Source organism: Pinus tabuliformis, chromosome 4_2 (genome assembly GCF_031772625.1).
Source record: "Pinus tabuliformis cultivar Carrire ecotype Pingquan chromosome 4_2, CPIR1, whole genome shotgun sequence".
In the NCBI taxonomy this organism is placed as follows: Eukaryota; Viridiplantae; Streptophyta; class Pinopsida; order Pinales; family Pinaceae; genus Pinus; species Pinus tabuliformis.
In genome coordinates, this window is record NC_142304.1 from 92,392,131 (window position 1) to 92,403,691 (window position 11,561).

Consider the following 11,561-nt stretch of genomic DNA (forward strand, 5'->3'; position numbering starts at 1 on the left):
ACAGGGAGGGTTGGGGCTCACTTATAATATAGAGCCTGCATGGTTGGTCATTCTACATTTATTTCCTTTACATCGAGGCTATTGTAAGCGATCGGGAGATTGAGTTCCACTGTTGCTGCTATCCGGGTGGACTCCTAGGTGGCCTCAGTGCATGGCGTGGAGGCTTTTGGAGGCATTTCTAAGGGAGTGGGTGAGTGATTGATCATTTTCTTGTTAGTTGGGGCATGGTTGCAAACTTTGAAGTGGCCTTGGTGCATTGTGGCTCGACAGGTCTACCCATTAGCTCGCAATGTCCTTGGCATGTTACGTGTGCTTCCTTCTTGGGATGCAAGAGGTGCAAGGCATAAAAGTTTTACATGATATTTTGATATCTCTTTGACTTGTTGGGTGTTCAGGTTGGCTCTTGGTAAGAAAGTGCCCAGAATGCCCTTTGAAGTGGGAGGGTGCTACCTGGTTGATCCTGCTATTAGTCATATGCTTGTCGCAAAGATTAAGCCATGCATGCCTTAGCATGAACTAATTTAGATTGTGAAACTGTGGATGGTTCATTAAATCAGTTATAGCTTTTTTGATGGTACCATACTACTTGGATAGCCGTATTAATTCTAGAGCTAATACGTGCACCAAGTTCTAACTCTTTGGAAGGGATGCATTTTTTAGATAAAAGGGCGACGCGGGCTTTCTTGCTTCTCCGGTGAATCATGGTAACTCAACAGATCGTGCAACCCTTGTGCTGGCGATGCATCATTCAAATTTTTTCCCTATCAAATTTTCATGGTAGGATAGAGGCCTACCATGGTGGTGACAGGTGATATATAATTAGGGTTTGATTCTGGGGAGGGAGCCTGAGAAACGGATACCACATCCAAGGAAGGCAGCAGGTGCAAAAATTACCCAATCCTGACATGGAGAGGTAGTGACAATAAATAACATTATTGGGCTCATCGAGTCTGGTAATTAGAATGAGTATAATCTAAATCCATTAATCAGGATCCATTGGAGGGCAAGTTTGGTGCCAACAACCGTGGTAATTCCAGCTCCAATAGTGTATATTTAAGTTGTTGCAGTTAAAAAGCTCGTAGTTGGATCTTGGGTCGTAAAGGTTGATCCACCTACTCGTTGTGCACCTGCCCTTCCATCCCTTTTGTCAGTGGCGTGCCCTGGCCTTAATTGCTTGGGCCACAGCTTTAGCACTGTTACTCTGAAAAAATTAGAATGCTCAAAGCAAGCTTATTCTCTGAATACATTAGCATAGAATAACGTGATAGGAGTCTGGTCCTATTGTGTTGGCCTTTGAGACCAGAGTAATGATTAATAGGAACTGTCAGGGGCATTCATATTTCATTGTTAGAGGTGAAATTCTTGGATTTATGAAAGATAGAACACTGCGAAAGCATTTTCCAAGGATTTTTTCATTAATCAAGAATGAAATTTGGGGGCTCAAAGACAATATGATATTGTTCTAGTCTCAACCATAAATGATGCCGACCAGGGATCGATGGATGTTGCTCTAAGGACTCCACCAACACCTTCTGAGAAATCAGAGTGTTTGGGTTCCGGGGGGAGTATGTTTGCAAGTTTGAAACTTAAAGGAATTGATGGAATGGCACCACCAGGAGTGGAGTCTGCGGCTTAATTTGACTCAACACGGGGAAACTTAATAGGTCCAGACATAGTAAGGATTGACAAAATGAGAGCTCTTTCTTGATTATATGGGTGGTGGTGCATGGCCATTCTTAGTTGGTCGAGCAATTTGTCTAGTTAATTCTACTAACGAACAAGACCTCAGCCTGCTCACTAGCTACGTGGAGGTTCCCCTTCGCGGCTAGCTTCTTAGAGGGACTATGAACGTTTAGACCATGGAAGTTTGAGGCAATAATAGTTTTGTGATGCCCTTAGATGCTCTGGGTCACACGCACACTACACTGGTGTAGACAATGAGTTTTTCTTCCTAGTTCGAGAGGATCGTGAAATCTTCTCAAATTGCATCGTGATGGGGATAGATCATTGCAATTATTGGTCTTCAATGAGGAATTCCTAGCAAGCACGTGTCATCAACTTGTTTTGACTAGGTCCCTGCCCTTTATACACATCGCTTGTTGCCCCTACCAATTGAATAATATGGTGGAGTGTTTAGATTGCGTTGATGATGGTGGTTCACCACCATCGACATCCTGAGAAGTTCATTGAACCTTATCATTTAGAGGAAGGAGAAGTTGTAACAAGGTTACCGTAGGTGAACCTGCAATAGGATCATTGATAGCAAGGGTTTTATTTTTTGGTTCGGGTTGGTTGGGTTTCGATTGCAATGTGGGACTGTGTGGTGTGTCTCTAGGGGTGCGGGTTTGGTGTTTGGCAGGGACATTGTTGGTTACTTGTCGTGAGGTAATGCTTGTTTTCTCATGTGTGTGCTTGTAAGCCATGCTTGTGCTTGTCCCACCCATCCTTTGTTTTTATTTCCCCCAATGTGTTTCTGTAGGGGGTTTGGAAGCTTGTTTCTTGGGAGCCCTTCCGATTATCTGTTCGGCCAGGCATGGTTGCTGCAGTTGAGGTGCTTGGGAAATACGCTAGATAAATTTAGACTCATTCGTAGCAGGAATGCTCAGTATTTTATTTGTTGGAAGGCATGGGCCAAGGGTGTGGGCTTCCATAGTTGGTTCTCTCGAAAAGGCGGCGGTGGTTGATGTGTTGCTTGGGTGAGATTTTTTGCTGGTGGTTGGGTCGAGGGAGTGGTTGTGTGCGTGCTTGGTAGCTCAAAACTTCCATGAGGAGAAATTGTTAGGGTGGGGTTAGTATGGGATGGATGAAGAGTGGTTCAACTCATTGGGCTGCCCACCCTAGTCCTCCCGATTATTCCTCGATATGCCCTCGTGGAAGGGTTGGGTGTCTAGGTAATGAAAAGACCCTCCCTCGGTCTAAGCTCCATCAAGATCACAATTTTCCCCACCAATGGGATTGAGGGTGGAAATATTATCTCATGCCTTTGCCATCGAGGGAATTCCTCGTCCTCTCATGAGCCACTCCCCTTCTAAGGAAAAAAGAAGTAGCAGGTTGTGTCTTTGTTCCTCCCTTTGGATTGTGGGTTTTTTGTGGGACTTGGTCATTTCTTTGTTTCGTGGTGTGCGCTTTGTGGATGTCCCTCTCTTTAGTGGCCTTGCACCATCAATGTATTTGTGGCACATGGATTTCTCCAACATTGAGTGTTGGCCTGTGACAAATCCTCTTTGGAGTTTGATTCTTGAGCCCCATTGACTTTCTCGCTGGAAATTTTGTTGGGTGTTTTGTACACGGAGGGGTGAAATAGCAGGGTGGGTTGGTTATTAGTAGTCTATTTGTCGTCTGAAGCCTTGTGCTAGGTTGGGGGGTTGTTTACCTCTCAATAATGTGCTCCAGACACTACTCTCATCAGAGCCCTTGTCTTTTCTAGTGGTCAAGTTTAGGTTGTGATTTATTTGCTTGGTTGTTTGTTATGGTGTAAGCTAGAAAGGGTGTTGTGCTGTAATGTATGTGGGAGGGTGAAGAGGTGGGATGCTTTTTTATCGAGTGCCTTGTTTGATTTCTTTTTGGTTAGTGGACATCTACTTGATATGCTGTTGAGCTTCTCTCTTTTCTTGGGATCTTTATTTCTTTGGTGTTGTTTTCTACCCTTCTTCATTTTACCCCTATCTTTATGGAGAAGAGGTGGGATTGTTGTGGATTGTTGTTAGGGAAGGACGAAAAGCAGTGTGAGTTCTCAGGATGGCCACCCTAGTAATTCTCATTCGTCATCCCCTACAGTTCCCCTCTCTTTTCAAAGGCATGGGGTTTGGGAAGCTTGTTCTCTATTTCGGCTTCCAATTGTGAGTCGGTAGCCATGTTTGATATCTCTTGATTTCATGTTGTTTTATTCCCTTCTTGCTTTTAGCCCCTAGCTTTATGGAGAAAAGGTGGGATTGTTGTGGATTGGTGTTCAGGAAGGACGAAAAGTAGTGCGAGTTCCAAGGGTGGCCACCCTAGTCCTTCTCGATTTTCGTCCCCTACAGTTCCCCCCTTTTTCCGAAGTCACGGGGTTAGGGAAGCTTGTTCTCTGTTTGAGCCTCCCCCTTGTGAGCCTCTAGACACATTTGATATCTCTCTTTCTTTCATGTTGTTTTCTTCCCTTCTTCCTTTTGGCCCTTAGATTTATGGAGAAAAGGTTGGATTGTTGTGGATCGGTGTTCGGGAAGGAAGAAATGCAGTGCGAGCTACCAGGGTGGCCACCCTAGTCCTTCTCGATTGTCGTCCAATGCAGTTCCCCCCTTTTTGCCAAGGCACAGGGTTGGGGAAGCTTGTTCTCTGTTTGAAGCCTCCCCTTATGAGCTGGTATCCATGGTTGATATCCCTTTCTTTCATGTTGTTTTCTTCCCTTCTTCCTTATGGCCCCTAGCTTTACGGAGAAAAGGTGGGATTGTTGTGGATTGGTGTTTGGGAAAGATGAAACACAGTGCGAGCTCCCGTGGTGGCCACCCTAGTCCTTCTCGATCATCGTCCCCTTTAATTCCACCCTTTTTGTGAAGGCATGGGGTTCGGGAGCCATAGCCACATTTGATCTCTATTTCTTTCACCTTGTTTTCTTCCCTTCTTCCTTTCGGTCTCTAGCTTTACGGAGAAAATGGGGAATTATTGTGGACTGGTGTTCGGGAAGGATTAAAAGCAGTATGAGCTCCCAAGGTGGCCACCATAGTCCTTCTCGATTGTTGTTCCATGCATTTCCCCCCTTTTTACGAGGGTGTGGGGCTGAAGGATATTGTTCTCTGTTTGAGCCTCCTCCTGTGAGGGGGGTAGACACCTTTGTTTCTCTTTCTTTCATGCATTTTTCTTCCTTTCCTAATTTTGGCCCTTAGCCTTACATTTGTTGTGGGGGGTGCCCCTATTCAGTGTTGTGGCATATTTTTCAGTAATACGTGGAAAAAACTCCTGGAAACGGATATGTTGGCTCTTGTTATGATGAAGAACGTGGTAAAATGCAATACTTAGTGTGAATTGCAGAATCCCGTGAATCATTGAGTTTTCGAATGCAATTTGCGCCCGAGGCCTCGATCGAGGGCATGTCTATCTGGGCATCACATCCCATTCAAACACGCTCCCTGTAATATGTTAGGGAGCAGCAGAGCTGGTCGTCCATGCCCAATACAGTGTGATTGGATAAAATACCTCAAGCAATGTTTCGTGGCATGTGTCGGCGAGCGGTGATCTTGTCCCCTTGGATGGGCAGTCGACATTCGTTGATGCAGGCTTTGTGTGGCATCGCTCGAACTTGCTTTGCTCTCCCTTGTCCTCCCATCGAGTAGGGTGGATTTAGCTCCAACTTTGCGACCTCAGCTCAGGCAAGAACACTTACTGAGTTTAAGCATATAATTAAGCGGAGGAAAAGAAACATACAAGGATTCCCCTAGTAGCGGCGAGTGAACAGGGAATAGCCCACAATGAAAATTGGGCGGCAAGTCGCCTGAATTGTAGGCTGTAGAAGCATCCTCAGCGGTGGACCTGGGCCAAGTCACTTGGAAGGGGGCGCCTGAGAGGGTGACAACCCCATCAGGCCGGGACCCTACCGCATCATGAGGCATTGTCGACAAGTCGGGTTGTTTGGGAATGCAACCCTAATTGGGTGGTAAATTTTGTCCAAGGCTAAATACGGGCGAGAGACCCATAGCAAACAAGTACCGAGAGGGAAAGATGAAAAGGACTTTGAAAAGAGAGTTAAAGAGTGCTTGAAAGCGTTGGGAGGGAAGAGGATGGAGGCTATCAATGCATCTCAGTCAGATGTGGAACAGCTCAGGCTGGTCCACTACTCGACTTGAGGTGCAAACCAATAGGGGCTGCTGCATCATCACAAGCACGAGTGGATTATTTCCTATCGGTTTGCCATTGCGGTGGTCAAGGAATGAAGTGAGTGCCCTTGTGGTGGACTGTGTGCACCTGTGGGCTCATTGTGTTGGTTAGCGGGCTTTCCATTCAACCCGTCTTGAAACACGGACCAAGGAGTGTAACATGTGTGTGAGTCAGCGGGTTTGAAAACCTTCGAGGCTTAAAGAAGTTGATGAGTGAGATCCGCTCTCTGGGGGGTGCATCATAGACCAAACTTGAGCTTATGCGAAGGGTTCGAGTGTGAGCACACCTGTTGGGACCCAAAAGATGGTGAACTATGCCTAAGCAGGGTGAAGCTAGAGGAAACTTTGGTGGAGGCTCATAGCGATACTGACATGCAAATCATTCATCTGACTTGGGTATAGGGGCAAAAGACTAGTCAAACCATCAAGTAGTTGGTTTCCTCTGAAGTTTCCCTCAAGATAGCTAGAGATCACATGCAAGTTTTATCTTGTAAAGAAAATAATTAGAGGCATCGGGGGCGTAACACCCTCGACCTATTCTCAAACATTAAATAGGTAATAGGGTGCAGCTGCTCCATTGAGCCGCGTTTTGGAATCGAGAGCTCCAAGTGGGCCATTTTTGGTAATCAGAACTAGTGATGTGGGATGAACCAAAAGTGTAGTTACGGTGCCGAATTGCGTGCTAACCTAGATCCGACAAAGGTTGTTGGTTGATTAAGATAGCAAGATGGTGGTCATGGAAGTCGAAATTCTCTAAGGAGTGTGTAACAACTCACCTGCCAAATCAACTAGCCCCAAAAATAGATGGCACTAAAGCGCGCAACCTATACTTGATCGTCGGAGAAATTTACTGGCTCATAGGAGGATGTGGGGGTCGTTGAGAAACCTTGGGCTTCAGCTTGGGTGGATCAACCCCTAGTGCAGATATTGGTGGTAGTGGCAAATATTCAAATGACAACTTTGAAGACTGAAGTGGGTAAAGGTTCCATGTGAAGAACACTTGGACATGGGTTAGTCGATCCTAAGAGATGGGGAAGACTTGTATCAAGGGTGCACTCTGCATGAGCATCGAAAGGGAATCGGGTTAATATTCCCAAACCGGGACATGGCGGTGGGTGGAAACGTTAGGAAATATGGAGACGTCATTGGGGGCCCCAGGAAGAGTTATCTTTCCTTTTTAATAGCTTGCCACCTTGGAATTGGTTCACCTAGAGATAGGGTCCAGCACCTGGAAGAGCACTGCACATCTTGTGGTGTCCAGTGTGCCCTTCACGATCCTTGAAAATCTAGAGGACCAAGTATCGTTCATGCCAGGTCGTACTCATAACTGCATCAGGTCTCCAAGGTGAACAACCTCTAGTCATTAGAACAATGTAGGTAAGGGAAGTTGGCAAAACGGATCCGTAACTTCAGGAAAAGGATTGGCTCTAAGGGTTGGGCCTAGGGGTCTGCACCCTCAACTTGTGGGCTTACGACAGTCTACCCGAGTTGCTCTAGTGGTGAGGGTGGGTAGTCGCGTTTCAATTGGGCTACAGGTGTAGAATGCCCCCTGTTGGGGGCTTTTCCGTCGGTGTCGAACAGTCGACTCAAAATTGGTATGGACAAGGGGAATCCGACTGCTTAATTAAAACAAAGCATTGTGATGGTCCCTCTGGATGCTGATGCAATGTGATTTTTGCCTAGTTCTCTAAATTTCAAATTGAAGAACCAGTTGAGCTTGACTCTAGTCTGACTTTGTGAAATGACTTTAGAGGTGTACAATAAGTGGGAGTTGTTTTCGGCGCAAGTGAAATACCACTACTTTTAACGTTATTTTACGTATTCCATGGGGCGGAGATGGGGCACTACCCCTATTTTTGGCATTAAGGCATGTTTCGGCGGGTCAATCCGGGCGGAAGACATTGTCAGGTGGGGAGGTTGGCTGGGGCAACACATCTGTTAAAAGATAATGCAAGTGTCCTAAGATGAGCCCAATGAGAACAGAAATCTCGTGTGGAACAAAAGAGTAAAAGCTCATTTCATTTTGTTTTTTAGTACAAATAAAAATCGTGAAAGCATGGCCTATCGATCCTTTATATTTTCAAAACTTGAAGCTAGAGGTGCCAAAAAAAGTAACCATGGGGATAACTGGCTTGTGGCATCCAAGCATTCATAACAACGTTGATTTTTGATCCTTCGATGTTGGCTCTTCCTATCATTGTGAAGCAGAACTCACCAAGTGTTGGATTGTTCACCCACCAATAGGGAACGTGAGCTGGATTTAGACCGTTGTGAGATAGGTTAGTTTTACCTTACTGATGAACTACACTGTAATAGTAATTAAACTTAGTACGAGAGGAACCATTGACTCACACAATTGGTCATTGCGCTTGGTTGAAAATCCAGTGGTGTGAAGCTACCATGTGTTGGATTATCACTGAACACCTCTAAGTTAGAATCCACACTAGAAGTGGTGCATGTCACTCTTCGAATGTATCTCGACCCACAGTAGGGGTGTCACTTTGTCAACCCCAGGGACTCGTGTCATTTGCAAACCACGACCGTGAAGCATCTCGGTCGGGGAAACTTTGAAGATCAATTCCAAACAGTCATTGAGAAGAATCCTTTGCAGACGACTTAAATATGCAACGAGGTATTGTAAGTGGCAGAGTGGCCTTGCTACCATGATCCACTTAAATTCAACCCTTCGTTGCCTCGATTTAGAGCTTCGCTCTTGTCACAAATAAATTTGGACAACCCTCCCACTCTCGCACCTTTGCCTCTTCCTCCAGACGACAATTTTTTATTGCTTGGGGGTGGGAAATTTGGGGTTTCGACACTATGATAGAAAAGGCACTAAAGCCCAAGAAAATTGGGGTTTCCATGTCATGCTCCGGTGCCCAAAATTTGGGGTTTCCACATTGCAAAGAAAAAGGCACCCAAGCATGGGAAAAATTTGGGTTTCCATGTCGCACCCTAGTGCCCAAGCATGGGAAAAATTGGGGTTTCCATGTCGCACCCTAGTGCCCAAGCATGGGAAAAATTGGGGTTCCATGCCACGCACCGATGCCCAAGCATGGGAAAAATTGGGGTTTCCATGCCACACCCCGGTGCCCAAAATTTGGGGTTTCCACTTGGCGCCTAAATTTTGGGGCTTCCGCCTGGTGCAAAAAAAATTGGGGTTTCCATGTCGTGCCCAAAATTTTGGGTTTCCACCTGGCACCCAAAATTTGGGGCTTCCGCCAGGCACAAAAAAATTTTTAGGTTTCCATGTCGCACCCAAAATTTGGGGTTTCCATGCCGCGCCCAAAATTTGGGGTTTCTATGTCATGGGGCAACGAAAAGCCGCTAAAGTCTGAGGAACTCAGGGTGTGCATTTCACAGCGTGATGGAAACTGCTACCCAAGTTAGTGGACACACGGGGTTTCCCTTTCATGTCACAACAAAAATTTCTACCCAAGTCTGGGAAACACGGGGTTCCCATGTCGCTCACGTCACGGCTAAAACTACCATGCAAGTCTGGGGAGCTTTGGGTTTCCATGTCATCACGTGACAGGGAATGAGCACCCAAGTTTTGGGAGCTTCATGTTTCCATGTCATCGCGTGACAGGGAATGACTGCCCAAGTCTACTGAACATGGGGCTTTCCATTCCATGGCATGATGGAAACCACCCAATTATGGGAAACTGCCCATGCCTGCCACAACAAAAACCATGACCTCGGTGTAGGGGACTCGGTTTCCATCCCGTAGAATGACAGAGAACCGCCCAAGCCCACGGAACACGAGGGATTCTGTTTCGTTGCATGAGGGAAACTTCCTAATTTCGGGAACCTATGGGGTCTCCATCTCCCGTCCGGGTGAAAACCACAACTCTGGTGCAGGGAACTTTGGTTTCCATGTCGCAACACGACTGAAATCACCCAAGTTTATGGAAATCATGGTTTCAATGTTGCGGAATGTTGAATAATTGCCCAAGTCTTGCGAACTCGGCGTTTCCATTTTGCGGCGGGGTGGAATCCTCTTGCCTGGTCTATCTCTAGAACTTGGGATTTCCATGCCCCGTTGCGACGAGAGTCATCCAAGTGCGAGGAAAGTAGAGTTTCCCTATGCTGCCGTGATGATAGCTTCCCAAGTGTGCAAAATCTATTGTTGCCATGTCCCATCGCACCGGAACCCTCTACCACATACTTGGGGGGGTTGGGGTGTTAGGTATTTGAGTCAGGAGTGCCCGAGAGAGTTGAAAGACTGAACCCATAGTACAGGCGTCAGTGTTTGGTTATATGCGACTCAGGTGAGCATTCGATTATATGCGAAGACTTGGCATGGCATTCGCTTATGTGAGATGGTGATGGGCGCACTCATAGAGGGCGCATCATGTTGGGAAGGGTGCATGCCCCTTGACACATGCACGATGGGCGAGTCACCCATGGAAGGCACGCGAGCGACCCTTGTTGGGTGCTTGGATGAAAGAGGTGACCATGTGTTAACAAGTTAGGACACGGGCAGGTGTGTGATGTGTGGCGATGGGTGTAATCACCTAAGTGTTGGAGCCAACCCATGGGTGCAACGATGCACATGAAGGGACGCGGCGGTTCATTGGAATGGGGTGTGTCGAGGTTATCTGGCAGGTCAGTCAGGCATGCATGTTGATGGAGTTGATGAGCCCCGAATTGGGTAACTTATTAGGCTCATTTTGCATAATTTTTCTTGATCAATCCACCATTTTTCATATATTATGCATGTTTTTTGAGTATGTTTATGTTATTTGAACGAATAAGGGTGGTCACTTTACCAAGGAGGCTAATACGTGGTTATTTCAGGTTTTTTGGACAAATTTTGGAGCAAAGCCAAGCAATTATGAGCCAGGTGATAGCCAAGCATGAGGAAGAAAATATGAGGATTCGTAGGGAGGTTGTCTCTTGCATTAAATGGCCCTTCCTCGAAATCTCCACCCTCAACTCGGAGCTCAGTAGGCCACCAAAACGAATCCTAAAGGCAGCCGAGCAGCTTTGTGAAGAGTGACTGTTTACTGGCAATTTGAATAGTTGAGTCCCTTGAGTTAAGGAGGGCTACTAGGACCCTCGTATTGTATAAATAGGAAGGTCTCAGCCTTCGTAGTTTACTTTTGGAACTGTTGGCTTTTGCACTATAGTGCTCTCATTGTCTCAACCTGTTTTTGTAGCTCTTGATGTATAACTTTCTTGTGACATGATTATTTTTGGATAATGAAAAGTAGCTCTATTTGGCATCAGCTATGAGTTCTTCATAGGAGCCTGTAGCTCTCGGGTTTGGGCCCAACCCAAGTGCCAAGGCTTCCTTTATGTATTGTTATTTGTTCTTTATGTCTTTGCAAAGTAATTTCTATTAAGTAGATTAAAATCTTGTTGATTACCTGGTCATTGTTGATTATTAGAAAGGCTTTTTATGTTCAGATTGAGTTGATAGGTTATTAATAGGGAAGAGCTTCAGAAAAAGGCCATCAAGCACCTCTGATTTCACCTCTCCCTCAGTGGGATCAAGAGCTAGGATCAAGGTGACTTTGCTGCCCCCAAAAAACATTGTCTTTTCTTTGCCATGCAATCATTAGTGTTCGATTTTTATTTGTAGAAGTTGGTTACATGCTTAGATACTTGATTGCTTCATTGCATAGTTATTATACATGGTTTCATTGCAAATAAACTTCTTTTCATTCTCTTTACTGTTAGCTAGATCAGATTAGGTTAACATAACTA

General features: G+C 45.7%; 1 non-coding gene and 2 pseudogenes across 1 annotated transcript; all 3 read left to right on the forward strand.

Moving 5' to 3' along the window:
• Positions 1-447: 447 nt before the first annotated feature.
• On the forward strand, positions 448-2,259 carry LOC149168457 (18S ribosomal RNA; annotated as a pseudogene).
• A 2,671-nt stretch (positions 2,260-4,930) lies between these two features.
• Positions 4,931-5,084, forward strand: LOC149168458 (5.8S ribosomal RNA). The gene has a single exon (XR_016260014.1). It is a non-coding gene; the product is annotated as a 5.8S ribosomal RNA (ribosomal RNA).
• Positions 5,085-5,331: 247 nt separating this feature from the next.
• Positions 5,332-8,552, forward strand: LOC149168459 (25S ribosomal RNA; annotated as a pseudogene).
• Positions 8,553-11,561: the final 3,009 nt, after the last annotated feature.